This window comes from Hippocampus zosterae, chromosome 12 (genome assembly GCF_025434085.1).
Source record: "Hippocampus zosterae strain Florida chromosome 12, ASM2543408v3, whole genome shotgun sequence".
Lineage (NCBI taxonomy): Eukaryota > Metazoa > Chordata > Actinopteri > Syngnathiformes > Syngnathidae > Hippocampus > Hippocampus zosterae.
In genome coordinates this window covers 17,375,328-17,389,915 of record NC_067462.1, presented here as the reverse complement: position 1 = coordinate 17,389,915, position 14,588 = coordinate 17,375,328, and the positions used below count along the sequence as shown (strand labels likewise).

The following is a 14,588-nucleotide window of genomic DNA, read 5'->3' as shown; positions in this document are numbered from 1 at the left end:
TACCCCAAACATATGTGTCGGCAGTGAGCTGGGGTGCTGTGGAGGTGTGGTTGTTGATGACGAGTGTTGATCTGCCACATTTGGTTTGGACAACATTTACATTCTATCAGCACCCAAAAAAAATCACACTCTAAATTTTATGGTCATGTCTGATATTTTTCTTTATGGGCCTGATGTAAATTGGCATGGGAAACTCCTGAAAACATGGTGCGAGACAATAAACTCAATTACAACAATGAACCCCTCTTTACAATATACAGCAAATTACTGCGTATTTGTCAATTAGGTAGAAATTTGACTATTTTATGGGGAACCTTTTATCCACTGTTCGCTAAAAAATTCAACTATTGATCTAGATCATGCCATTCCATAAATAATTCTTCCAGACAGGTGTTTTCCTGTATTGTAATTAACTATAGATGCCATAAGATGGTGGCAAAGGTCTACAGTACTTTAGTCTAAATGAAGTTCCTTAATTAACAACAACAGTTTTTGGGTGGCAAGATAGCTACAGATGGTACTACATCCGACCGACCCTCAGGAAAGTGTAGGAAATTTGTTTCCCATTTTAACGCTTTCATGCACCCTGTAACCTAATAACTCTTTCCATAGTCTTCCGATTTGCTGTTCAGATGAATAAGTAGGTCCACTATAGTAACCACTGTCCTTGAAAGGGTTGACCCACATTTTTTTTGCATGTAAGTAGTTAGCAAAGACTGCAGTAACAAACACTGCTGATGTTCCTTAAATGAATCATCCAACCAGGCTGTCCCATTTTTCATTCAAAAACACTCTTGATGTATTTATTTGATCGGGAAAATTATATTAGCTTGAATTTTCAATGTTTTGGTGAAATCATTAAATACCGGTACCTAACTCAGGCATGTCCAGCTCCAAGCCTGGAGGTGCCACTGTCCCGCCTGTTTTTGAGCTTTCCCGGCTGCAACACACCTGATTATGATGATCGACTCAACAGCCACCTCTGAAGCAGCATGAGAATGATCCAGATTATTTGAATCAGGTGCGTTGCTCTTATGAGAGCTGTAAAACAGGCAGGACAGCGGCCCTTGAGGACTGACTTTGGACCCAATTACTCTCAAAATGCCCCTTTCCAGTCAGAAATGTTGTCACACCCTTAGAAGTGGCCAACTCTGCACACTCATAAGAGGGAGCACATAACTCCTCCTCTTGGCCCCTTCACTGGGTTTCCTATACATTTTGGAGTTCTTTTTAAGATCCTATTACCGGTATTTGTTTTCAAATCTTTTCATGGCAAATCTTTATGGCCCTCTCCATCATTTAAATTGCTCATTCCTGGCTTGATCTTGACACGAATGAGCAAAAGCCTTTCCCAGCTGACTTTGGATGAGAAGCGTGGTACACCCTGACCTGGTCACCCCAGCCAAATGCAGGTTTTTGTGCTAAGGCTTCACTTGTGGACAGACAAGCCTTTCTCATGCTTTCTGTCATTTTGTTTGTTGCATTAAAGCTGCCTCAGTCCAACAAATGACTTATGTCAGACATGACATATGTGGGATTCCATGTTGCGTAAACATCAACTTGAGGGCAATTATCACCTGTTTGCTTGTTGTCTATGGAAGTCATAACAGATATTCCTGTTGAAGTGAAACAAATCAAGTCCAACTTTTGTCCAAGCTCTGTCTGGTATTTCAGGACACATAAGGGGCTCTTTGACATGTTGTGTTCGTATGTGTTGCAAATAGAACATTTCATCCCAACGTTCTCATTTTGCTTTGACACCAATGGCCAAAATGGAATGTTTCTTGCCGTTTCTTTGCGTTTGGCAATGCCTTGATGGGCTTCTTGTACTTTTGTATCATGTCAGCGTTCATGTTGTGGATTGAACAATCAACGTTGTTTTATCAAAAGACCTCTCACAGAGCAATTTTTTCTTCGAAGTTCAGCATATTTTTTAATTCAGGGGAAACCTGTTGCATATCTTCATGCCACCCTGACAGGAGTGTTCTGTTAGAAATGCTTTGTTGAGGATGTCAGCGATGGACAAGTCTTTGGCGGGCTCGTAGGACACCTGCAGGTTAAATGCCTGCAGTGCAGCATCCTTTGTCGTCTTAGTGGGGCTTTTGGTGTGTAATTCAAACTTCAAAATGACAACCTAAAAAGTTACACAGATACATATCCCAACAACCACGTATGTTTTATTGAACATGACCTTCTCCAAACAAAGTGTAAATCAAGTGGCGAAAACAGACTGTAAACGTACAACATTCACATTTCAGACAGAAAGTTTCAATTAATTGCTGTCTTCGTGTTTTGTTTTTTTAACCCAAAAAGTTACAGCTGCCTCCGAGCTTGTCGGTGTTGATTTCGGAGCTTCCACCGGATCCAAATTTGAAGTCTATCAAGCTCATCATGGGATTGTAAATAAAATTTAAATAATTTTAAAATGGGAAAACACGAATATTCAAAGCCACTTGTTCAGTTAATTCCGTTTTTTCACGGCCCTCTGAATAGGGATCGTCGGCCAGCATGGAAGGATCACTCTTTCTGTACTTTTTAGATACATTTATTGGGACACTTTGCAGCAGAACTAGTCGTAGATGAAACAGAAGTAGTTGCAGAAGCTGTAGCAGTATCAGAAGTAGTAGCAGGAGCAGGTAATAACCTAAAGCACACATAAATGCAGTAAAAAAAGAACATATCTATCTTTCTGTATCACGATGTAAATATGTATAGAATTGATATTAATTAATACTTTTATTTTAACAATACATTTAATACTTTAATCAACCATGATTTTACTATGTATTATTATCGTCATCATTATCCATTATTTTAAACGTAAGAAACCATCACAAACATATCAAGTCGACTCGAACAAAAAAACTACAAGTCCCAAAGGTCCAAACCGGAAGTGGAGCGCCGGCATGATTAAGCCCAGCTGCAACGCAATGTACTTCGTTCAAACATCGAATTGCAGCTGGACAAACATGACAACTATGCAAAATGAGTTAAATAAAGACACCACTGTTCTAGCAACACTGTAACCCACGCTGTTTATATTGCCGATTGCGAACGGTAACTGACTGTGATTGCAGAGCGATGCAGCAAACATAAAGCACAACGGACAAAATGCAAAGCAGACAAACAAAGCAACCGAGCATCATCGAATCTAAAGCTAACTTTAGATATCTGGTGAGGAAAAGCACAAGCGTAGCTTACCATTGGGCCATGCCGACGACGAAGCGAGTGTATTCACTAACGTAACATTATGCGATGCTGCGTTTTAAACGTCCCGCGGACGGTCACCTGTCAGTGGCAGCCCCAACGCTCTTAAAGCGTCAGGTGAATCCAACACTACTTGTGACTAGTTTATATTTATTCCTCTTGAACACTGCCTACACAAAGCAAAATGTTCGATCACAATGCATGATTAGAGTCCATCAACCTGGAGAACAATACGGCTCACGATGTTAGATCTGGAAGACAATGGAGTAAGTAGTGATGTGTCGTTCGCGAACGAGCCGGCTCCCAGAGCCGGCTCTTTGAAGGGAACCGGCTCCCACCTCATTGAGAGCCGGCTCCTCATTCGGAGCGCACACACACACACACACACACACACACGCACGCGCTGCAGTTTAGAGAAGGGGGATGGGTGAGAGATGAGACACACACAGCAGCACACTGAGCAGCACGCGAACAAGGCAGACGAGGAGACGAGAGAGCTCGATAGTGAAAAAAAACAACACGGTGGAAAGTGTGAAGGTGAGAAAATGGATAGGAAACACAGTGAAATACGGACTCATTTCAATTTAATTGATAGTTCAAAGGCAGCGTGTAGACTGTGCAAGTTGAAATATCCCATAGATCAGGCTCCACAAATAACCTGCACAGGCACATCAGAAATGTCCACCCATCAGTACAATTTGAAGAGAAAAGGGAACCAGCTATTAATGAAGATGCTAGTGTGTCTGCAACTGTTGCTGCTGCTGCAATGTCACAACTGCCTAGATGTACAACCCAGAGCTCTGTGAGCCACTTTATGCAAAAAGCTATAAAACCAGCAAAACAGAACACAATTGACGAGGAACTGGGTAAAATGATTGCAAGGGATTTTCATCCATTTTGTATTGGCTGTGTGTTGTTGCAACATCTGTCCCCTCAGAGAGAATCTTCTCCAAAACAGGGCAAATATTATCAGAGAGGAGAAACAGGATCAACCCCTCAAAGCTGAGGCACTTGGTTTTTCTTCATGCCAATCTTCGCGAAAGACAAGCTAAAACCTTTACCTGAATGCTGTTTTTTTCTTTTTGTTTTCCAAATTTTAATTTATAATTTGTTGTGTGGTATTCAAAGCTTACTTATGTTGTTTTACTGTAAATAGTTAAAAGCTTATAAATACACATTCAGAGATTGGAACTTTTTGACGACCTTGTTTTGAGATGGGTCTTTGTACTTTGTTTTTATTTTTGTAGCACTCCATGTTGAGTATGTTCAGAAGAATATAAATAAAGCCATATAAATAATAAATATTTGATATAATGTTTATTTTTTGCATTAGTACTTCATTTTACACATAATATTACGTTATTTTTGGTATTAAATTAATTTAAACAACAAAAAAACCGAGAAGCCATTTGGGAGCCGAAAGAGCCGTCTCTTTTTAGGGAGCCGATTCAAAAGAGCCGGTTCTGTAAAAGGAGCCGGAATTCCCATCACTAGGAGTAAGTAATGTGTTTCTTTTTCACATATTAGAGAAGCCCTGCATTCACAGGGCATCAAAAAATTGAGATAGACTCTTGTTGTTCCTCCCCACGGAAATCTTTAGTAAAAGGCGAAAGATTTATACGATCTGAAGAGAAACAAGAGTGAACTGAAATCTTGCAGGCGAAACGGGTGATACTATTGCCAGACATACCATTTTACATGACGGTCTCACACTCAAAATGTGTCCCCTTTATTTTTCCAATGCAAATGATACCCCGTGATATGTATATTGCTATACTCACCTCACATCAAGTTAGTATAAACAAATACTAACGTGATGGTGTATGGTTTACATCTTAAGAGGAAACTTTATTTTGGTGCAAAGGATTATGGGTAAAGAAGCGAACACACCATTCGGAGGCACGGCCGAGTCACTTCATTTGAAAGTTACTACGTCCTAGTTTGAAGTCAATTGGGCTCATCGTGAGATTGAAAAAAAAAAGAACTATTAAAAACATTTTTTAATAGGGAAAATCACGAATAAAATTTCACGCATGCCTTAGCATGCCGAACCTCAAAATTGGTAACAAAAAAATATATACCTTCATCACCGTAAATAAACATGACCCGGCAATGAGAAGCAGCACCGTAAACCGTGAGAGGTGCTGTCTGAAGTTGTTTTTTTTTAACCAATCGGACTCCAGGTTTCACCACACTTGGCATGCATACAGCCTTGGGATGACGTCGACCGTTTTTCTGTCCTATAATTAGTTGATCAAAGCAAACGTGTCCTCTCAATGTGCAGCCAATCATATTGGGGCGTGTCCAAATAAAGTTTTCGCGAATCACATTGAATCACAAGGTTGGAATGGAGAGGTTTGTCTTTCAAAATAAATGTTAAATATCCAGTAATATATTATCTGATTGCTGGTGAGCAACGTTTATTGATTAAAGAAGACATTCCCCGCCCATGACATGTAGTCATAGATCCTCTATTCTACCTATTGTTTGAGCAAAGTCGAGCTAACCTAACGAGGAAGACAAGGAGAGCGAGTATGAATTTAGCATTCATGTAGTAAATTTTGACTTCTTAATGATTGAATTTGTTTTTGACCCAAAAGCTTGAGCGAACTACTCTGAACATACTCCATCCCTCAATGCTCCAAAAGAAGCAGCGAACGTTCATCAATGTCATAGAACTTATGAATGAATTCATTATTCCAGGAATACTCAAGAAGAAGTATCGTGCCTCATCATCGTAGTTGGCAAGACCAATTACTTTAGAAACACATTTTGCCAATTAAGCACTATAGAAATGATCCCTGAAAGTACAGTCTTAACTCCTAATCGGGTGACGACGGGAAGTCATCTCTGCAAGTACTATTTTTACCCAGAGGGCAAACTTGGAGGACCTTTTGTCCACACTCAGTACGTCACGACTAGTAGAGAGGTTTCATCACCTTTGGCATGCATGCAGCCTCGGAATGACGTCAACGTCATATTGCAGTGGGGCGTGTCCAAATAAAGCTTTCGTGAATCACATTGAATCACATGGCGCAGGTGTTTTCAAAGAGGATTACGTCATTTCCTGAATCATCAGTTACAGTTACCTCTACTGGCGAAAAAGAAGTCAGCTTACTTGTGTGTGAGTGCGTGTGCGTCCCACTCTCTCTCTCCCCCCCCAACTCTCTCTCTTGCTCAATCTCTCTCTCTGCAAATTACTTCCCATGGTCGCCAGGTGTAATGTCATTTTTTTCAAGGTCATTTTCAGAGTTCTTGAATTAGGAAATATGTTTCTAAAGCTAGACTTTCAGGGGTCATCTCCATAATTCTTCAATTTACTTTCTGGTCCTTTTAGATGAGTGTGAGCAGGAGTGTGTCCTCTAAGTGACAGTAGTGATCTTCCATCTGACTTCCTCCTGTCATTGCACCATCTCGAGTTAAGACTATACTTTCAGGGATCATTTCTATAGTGCTTGACTTGCGAAATGATTTCTCAGAAATGGTTTTCTGAAATGTTTGGTCTCGCTAACTACAATGATGCGATATCCCTTCCTGAGCATGAAGCTGGCAGAAAGCAGCAATTATATCATATGCTTCCTACCATTGATGAATGTTCAGTGATAGAAGAAATATGTTCAGAGTAGTTATTATTATTTCAACTGGTTTCAGTAAACTGTTGTGAATCTTAATGAATGCTGGCATCTTGCCTGCATGATGATTTACGGCTCTTTGTTAAATATTCCACCAAATGTCTGATTATTAATGATCACTATTGTGATGGTATTAGCCATCTGGTTAGCTTGAGTTAATGTCCAATGAACAAGAAGTGCAACACTAATTTATGGACATTGCCTTCTCTCTGTAATATTATTGGTTAGCTGTCGGCTGCCCAAAAATGGCCATAAATTGTTGACGTTCTCATCCTGCTTAATGTTGTTCATTTTTTAATCTAACTCTTCTAGTTCAGGATGGTCAGGACTCATTAACACAATGTTGGTCACATTTACTACTTAAGATCGCAAATATGTGCTGTATGTATGTTATGTTCTTTAGTTTAGCAAAACTAACAACAAAGCGACATAAATATCTTCATTTTTTGACCAATCATGAGCTGGTTCGTTTTGATGAGTGTGAGCAAAAGTGTGTCCTCTGTGTGACAGTGATAGTCTTCCAGGTGACTTCCTGTCATTGCGCCATGTTTAGTTAAGACTATACTTTAAGGGATCATTTCTATAGTTCTTAACTTGAGAAATGTGTTTCTAAAGTGTTTGGTCTCGCCAACTACGATGATGAATTGTGATATTCTTTCCTGAGCATGAAGCTGGCTGAAAGTGAGGAATGTATCCTATGCTTTCTGCCATTGATGATTGTTCTTTGCTTCATTACAGAGCACTGATGGAAAGAATATGGTCAGAGTAGTTAAAGTTGCTCAGTTGAAGAAATAATTAATGTCTTGCTATGCACGCAATTAAGATTAAAAACGTGTTGTATTATTTTGTCATTTTGTTAACTTTTCTTTTGATGGCGGCGCAGGCACCCGCAGCGGCTCCTCTTGTTGTATGTTGTGAGAGGGAAGAAATTTCATCAATAAAGTTGTACTTGACTTGACTACTTAACTTGAAGAGAGAAATACTCTCAATTGGTTAATATTCGGATACAGGTCACACACGGGAAATCCGGCATTCATGGAGCTAAGACTATCTTAAATTATTCTTTAATTCTTGACTTGAGAAATGCATTTCTTAAACATGTGGTCTTGCTAAGTTCGATGAGAAAAAACACAGTGGTACCTCTACTTACGAACGTCTCTTCATACTAAATTTTCAAGTTACGAAACGCCTCTTGTTACGAAAGAAATTTCAATATCCGAAAGGTTAAAACATAGTATGGGCCACTAATCGCAGCTCAGTTTCCTGAACGTAACATACTTCTAGCTGATCTCATCATTGTCTATTAACGAGCATCCCATTGGCTAAGAGAGACCTCTCCTGTATGTTTCTATGTGTGTAGATAAAGAGATAGATAGATCTGTGTCTATGCAGCATTCTGATAGTTTTACGTAAATTTGAAAAAAATATTCACCAGCCAGGCAATCACTCTGGAGCCTATCCCAACAACACTCTTGACTGGTCGCACGTCAGTCAGAGGGCACGTACCAAGACAATGACCATTCACACACATCCACGCCGTCACGAAGTGGGAACCAATCCCACACTGTCTGCACACAAGTCAGGCGAGTGTACCGCGACATGATACATTTTATGTAATTTCCTGCATGTGTCTCAAAATTAGGCATGGCAGCACATTTGATTCACCATGATATATAGTATGCAGGGTGTTCAGTCATTTGCAGGCCAGTCTGGTTAACTTGGTTTAAAACAAATTAGGTTTCCGAATTAGTGAGTACCTAGTTTAACCATTGCATGCACCCTGTCACCTGATAAACTGTCTGCTGTAGCAACCGCTGTCCCTGAAAGAGTTAAAACACAACCTTGAAATTTTAATCACATTTTGAAAACATACCCCTGAGAGGAAGAATGTAAAGCCTGTGACGACAGACCGATTTAGACGGCCCCCACAACTGCCTGTAGACCATTGAAGATCATTTCTTTGGGGTAGAAAACAGGAGAGTGCTTACAGGTGTCAAAATCGGGATATCAGCGATGGGTTTTAAGAGAGAAGCGTGTTTAATTTTACCAGATTAGGCAGCCGCGCTTTCGCAGAGCATAAAAGATTGAGATATATTCTTGTCGTTCCTCCCCACAGAAATATTTAGTAAAAGATGAAAGCTTTATACGATTTGAAGAGAAACAAGAGTAACTATCGACATACCGCCTAAACGGGCGATACCATTGCCAGCCATACCATCTTAGGGGGACGGTCTTGCACGCAAATGTGTCACCTTCATCATTCCACTGCAAATGATATAACCCGTGATATGTATACTGTATTGCAATACTTTCATCACATAAAGTCCATATAAACAAATAATAAAGTGTTGGGGTATGGTTTACATGTTAATTGTATGCTTTTTAGGATACACGTTTGTGGGTAGAGCAGCGAACATCAGCCAATCACACGACCGTTTAGTAGGTCCAATGGATTCTTTATCTGACTGAATACTGCATGTACAAAATTAGTCTAACGCCTGTCTTCGATCGCAGCACTTAAGCCAGTCAATCACAGACTTCTCTTTAAAATTGGCGAGATATGTCCGATTAAATGTAATTTAAAATTTTGAGAACGATAGATTCAATTAAATGTAGCCGGGTCTTTGGAAAGACTGGACTGGACACAAAATAATTTTTAGGTGGGCTTTATTCCCGACTGAACAATGAAAAATTGTTCAGCATTAAGATGAAAGACTGAGATGTTAACTGAATTTTAAAAGAGGTCGAAAAGGGATCTAAGAGATCAAAGAAAATCATTTAACAGATTACAATTACGCCACAATAGACAACAGCAGTGGCTTGCTTAATAGGAAAACAGAAATAAAAATACATTATTTCCAAGCCACAATACTTCTTAGTGCAGAACAAATAATCATTACAACCCAATGTTTTGAGATGCAGTCACACTTACTCGATATGTTCCGGTGTGTTGGGTGTGTACAAAGCACGTGGTCAAACACAAATGATCTCCCCTCTAAAGAACAGATAACACAGTTCATATAATTTACAGTAAAAAAACATATTTACATCTTATAACATCGCGAACACTTACGCTGTACAGCTGTTCACACGACTCACTAGTGGTAGATTTCAAACTCCAACCCAAACCACTCCAGATATTCATTCATTCATCTTCCATACCGCTTGATCCTCACTAGGGTCGCAGGGGGTGCTGGAGCCCATCCCAGCCGTCTCCGGGCAGTAGGCGGGGGACACCCTGAATCGGTTGCCAGCCAATCGCAGGGCACACATAGACGAACAACCATCCACGCTCACACTAAACACCTAGGGACAATTTAGAGTGTTCAATCAGCCTGCCATGCATATTTTTGGAATGTGGGAGGAAACCGGAGCACCCGAAGAAAACCCACGCAGGCCTGGGGAGAACATGCAAACTCCACACAGGGAGGCCGGCGCTGGAATCGAACCCAGTACCTCTGCACTGTGAAGCCGACGTGCTAACCACTGGACTACCAGGCCGCCCACTCCAGATATTGTGCTCTACAAATACCATTCAACTAATTAATCATCTGTCCAAAATTAACACCTAATTACCAATTATCTGAATATCGCCAGGGTTGCGAGGACGATCATGGGTGTATCAAGTTGGGACAAGCAGTGGCACAGTTCAGCGACTACCCTCCTTTACGTGCATGTCACCCTTTCTGGTCTGATTCTCACACGCTGCATATGTTCCCGCGTGTTTTGATCTAGTGTGGCTCTTAAAGTGACAGTGCTACATTTGTTAAACAAGGAAGCCTTCACTACAAGCATCTAAGTAAGGTTCACCTGGTTACATAAATTTAATTTAAATATTTGAGAAGAATTTTCTATGACGGGACGATACGCAGTGAAGAACATACCTCTACAATTTTTCACTACTTCAACGATACATGAATTTTTACATTTTGAAGAAGCTCCACTTTCACAGATGATCAAAAATTGAGATATAAATCTTGTTATTCCTCCCCACGTAAATCTTTAGTAAAAGGCGAAATATTTATACTATTTGAAGAGAAACAAGTGAACTGTCATCCTACTGGCTAAACGGGCGATACCATTGCCAGCCATACTATCTTACAGGGACGGTCTTACATTCAAATGTGTCAACTTTATCATTCCACTGCAAATGATACCCTGATATGATCACATCAAGTCAGTATCAACAAACTACTGTACTAATGTGAGGGAGTATGATTGTGGGTAAAGCAGCAAACACCCATCCAATCCTCCACTCGGCCGAGTCACTTCATTTGGTAAGTACTAGGTCCTAATTTGATGTCAGTTGATCCGATCGTGGAATTGTAAAAAATAAAATAAAATCAATTTTAAAATGGGGGGAAAACACGAATATTCAAATCTGCTTGGCTCCAGTTCATACTTTTTCCTGTTGAAAACTGCATTGGCTGAATCATTTTTATGCATGCCTTCAATCTCGAGCCAATCAGAATCAGAATCAGAATCATCTTTATTGGCCAAGAATGTAGAACACACAAGGAATTTGTCTCCGGTATAACACGCTGCACTAGTATCATCGTAAACAACAAAATCATTGAACCATTTTAGAGTGACCACTAGTTTTGAAGTACCATTTTGTGGTGCAAGAAGAGTGACTGTCAGTGACTGTTTAAGGAGTTAATGGCTAGAGGGAAGAAGCTGTTTAAGTGTCTACTGGATTTGGTGCGCATGGATCTGTCGCAATCGCAAATCTCTTCCCATCGGACGTGAAACGTCAGATTAAGGTTATTCATCACAATATGTTGATAAGAGACATTTCTTTGGCTATTCTGGGACATTTAGAGCAGGCTATGACATTTATTTTGACAAAGAAAGGAAGCCCCGTTTAGACGGGGCATCAAAAAATTAAGATAGACTCTTGTTGTTCCTCCCCACGGAAATCTTTAGCAAAAGGCGAAAGATTTATACGATTTGAAGAGAAACAAGAGTGAACTGTGAACCTACCGGTAGTGATGGGTCCAGCGACACCGATGCATTGACACATGCGCCGGGCTCACAGAGCAAACCACGTGTCGATGCATGTGCTGCTTCATTACGTCACGTGATTGACACGTGAACTGCATTGACGCAGTCCAGTGTCAGTGCAGACTTCGTGTTCGTGCCTTGCCTTCCTTGCCGATTATGGAGCAGAGACGCAACTCATCCGCCGTGTGGGACCATTTTGATGTCCTGGAGAATAAGGTATTATTTATTTATTTATTTATTCATTCAAATCGCCTTCTGTCGTCGAGTGCCTCTCAGATTATTGACACGTGTTTTACCATTCTAATCCAAATACATTTCAAGGTAACTCTTAGTTACTTCTTATTCACATTTCATCACAGGTGAAATGTCATACACCAACAGAAGCACCTCCACCATGCTGAGGCATTATCGGGCCAAGCATGAGAATGAAGTTCGCGATACACCCAGTGTTACGCCAGGTATACAAACATTCACTCATCTTTTCACGGTTGCTATGTTGATGATTTAATTGACAATCAGTAATTATTATTAGTTGACTCTCCACTCCATGTTTGACAATCAAGCTTCCAGGAAGCAGCTGCTCGATCAGGCACTGCTGAACTTCATTATCAAGGACTGCCAGCCCCTCAGCATTGTGGAGAGTGAAGGGTTCAAGGAGCTGATTCAGGTCCTTGAACCCTCATATGTTTTGCTGACGAGAAAGGTCTGTGTGGGAGTTCCATAAAGTAGTAGATGAATCCCATATAATGTTTGCTTTTGGTTTAATTTTCAGACCATCAAGAAAATGGTGGCCGAAAAATATATGGAGGAACGGGAAAAAGTGAAAATGGAAGTACAGCAAGCTGTGGCAGTGAGTATAACGACTGACATGTGGACCTCTGTGAACATGGAGGCCTACTTGGCACTCACCTGTCACTACATTAATGCAAATATGCAGTTGTGTTCATCAGTGTTGGAAGTACAATATTTTCCACAAAATCACACTGCTGACAATTTGGCCCAGGTCAAAAGGGGCATGATGGAGGACTGGGCCATAACCAACAAAGTAAAGTGTCTTGTGACTGATGCAGCACCGAACATGATCGCATCCACTAGACACCTCCAAATACGCCACTCAATTTGCATTGCACATAGTCTTAATTCATTAGTTAGAAAATCGTGCGATCAGGTCCCTGCACTTACAGACATTAGGAACAAAGCTCGGCACATTGTTACACATTTCCGTTCAAGCACTACAGCCAAGGAGAAGCTTGCTCCTCAGGTGCAGCAACAGATGGGACGTCCAACCCTGAAACTTATCAATGAGGTGCCAACACGCTGGAACAGTACCTATGAAATGCTGTCAAGGCTGCATGGTGAGAGGGAACCAGTGTGGGTATCTCTGGCCTCCCTAAAGACAGATTTGGCTCCACTGACAGCTGATGAGTTCACCATCATAGGAGAAACACTACTTGTGCTTTCTCCAGTCCATCAAGCTACAGTGGAGTTGTCTGAAGAGAGGAAAGTTTCAGGTTCGAAGGTCATCCCGATGATGAAAATGCTTTATCATGCACTTGAGCGCCACGCTTCAACCCTGCACACACAGCCAGTCATACAACTCCACGAACACCTCAAGCGTCGAGTCACAGACACTGCTTCCAGTTTGGAGTCTATGAGTGTGTTAACCTTAGCAACACTTCTAGACCCCAGATTCAAATCACTTGGATTCCGCAGTTCCTCCATGTTGGCCAGGAGGGCGGCGAACCACCACCTTACCAGCCTTCCGCAGGAACTAGCTGATGAGCCGCCCGGAGGGCGGCGAACCAGCTAGTAATAGATAATAAAAGAAAAATATCCCAAACAATAGGGATCCTCCCAAAAACTAAGGATGTGCTGAATAAGAGATCCTTGTACGCATACTTTTATTACTTCCATATTTGACCTATTGTGTGGAAATATGGGGAAATGCCAGTAAAACACTGTTTTAAAACTACAATACAAAGCAATCAGAACAATCACTGGCTCCAAATAGACGGAACCCACAAATCCACAGTTTATCAAATTAAACAATGAAATCTCATGACCTGGTTGACTTCAAAATCGCCCAATTAATGTACAAAGCACACAATAACCTCTTTTGCCAAAACATCCAGAAGCTTTTTAAAATTCGAGAAAGTTGTCATAATTTAAGGGGTACTAACCTATACAAAAAAATCCAAAACACGAACAAACATCACGCAAAGGAGTGTATCTGTAATAGGTGTAAATCTGTGGAATGATTCTGAAACGGACCAGTAAAATGAGTAACTCTCTTGCTGAGATTAAAAATGAATTCTAGAGTATTACAAGACAACTACACAAATCAGAATTAAGCTGATAAATTCGATACACTCATGAAATATAGCAATACATCAGAAATACATTGATGAGATTATTTAATATATTAATGAAATGTAGCATCCATTATGAATATGAGAAAATCGACATATACATGTGCTCCAATGAGTATGTACTGTATATACAAACCTAAAGTTGTAAAAATGTATAAGTACGGCATACATAAGGGTAAAAGCATTTGTTGATATGTAGACTCTCTTTCCTATTTTGAGAAATGATCAATTCATATATAAGTAGGGTTAGGACTCGGGGTAGGTTTTTTACTTCTTTCTACTCCTTTGAACACATATTTGTGATGATGACTATTTTCTTTTCTTTTTTTTATATCTTACCTTCACTTTTTGCCAATTTATTACCGAATTGTATATT

General features: G+C 40.4%; 1 long non-coding RNA gene and 7 other non-coding genes across 8 annotated transcripts; 2 read left to right on the top strand and 6 right to left on the bottom strand.

The window, feature by feature from the left end:
- Positions 1–4,737: 4,737 nt before the first annotated feature.
- LOC127612377 (U5 spliceosomal RNA) lies at positions 4,738–4,851 on the bottom strand. Its single transcript, XR_007965801.1, has one exon. It is a non-coding gene; the product is annotated as a U5 spliceosomal RNA (small nuclear RNA).
- A 965-nt stretch (positions 4,852–5,816) lies between these two features.
- LOC127612374 (small nucleolar RNA U3) lies at positions 5,817–6,024 on the bottom strand. Its single transcript, XR_007965798.1, has one exon. It is a non-coding gene; the product is annotated as a small nucleolar RNA U3 (small nucleolar RNA).
- A 604-nt stretch (positions 6,025–6,628) lies between these two features.
- LOC127612376 (small nucleolar RNA U3) lies at positions 6,629–6,834 on the top strand. The gene has a single exon (XR_007965800.1). It is a non-coding gene; the product is annotated as a small nucleolar RNA U3 (small nucleolar RNA).
- Positions 6,835–7,394: 560 nt separating this feature from the next.
- On the top strand, positions 7,395–7,609 carry LOC127612373 (small nucleolar RNA U3). Its single transcript, XR_007965797.1, has one exon. It is a non-coding gene; the product is annotated as a small nucleolar RNA U3 (small nucleolar RNA).
- A 1,287-nt stretch (positions 7,610–8,896) lies between these two features.
- On the bottom strand, positions 8,897–9,007 carry LOC127612384 (U5 spliceosomal RNA). Its single transcript, XR_007965808.1, has one exon. It is a non-coding gene; the product is annotated as a U5 spliceosomal RNA (small nuclear RNA).
- A 482-nt stretch (positions 9,008–9,489) lies between these two features.
- LOC127611366 (uncharacterized) lies at positions 9,490–9,954 on the bottom strand. The gene is made up of 2 exons (XR_007965306.1): positions 9,913–9,954; positions 9,490–9,834 (listed from the first exon to the last, which is right to left on the bottom strand). It is a non-coding gene; the product is annotated as an uncharacterized LOC127611366 (long non-coding RNA).
- An 824-nt stretch (positions 9,955–10,778) lies between these two features.
- On the bottom strand, positions 10,779–10,887 carry LOC127612383 (U5 spliceosomal RNA). Its single transcript, XR_007965807.1, has one exon. It is a non-coding gene; the product is annotated as a U5 spliceosomal RNA (small nuclear RNA).
- Positions 10,888–11,695: 808 nt separating this feature from the next.
- Positions 11,696–11,809, bottom strand: LOC127612379 (U5 spliceosomal RNA). Its single transcript, XR_007965802.1, has one exon. It is a non-coding gene; the product is annotated as a U5 spliceosomal RNA (small nuclear RNA).
- Positions 11,810–14,588: the final 2,779 nt, after the last annotated feature.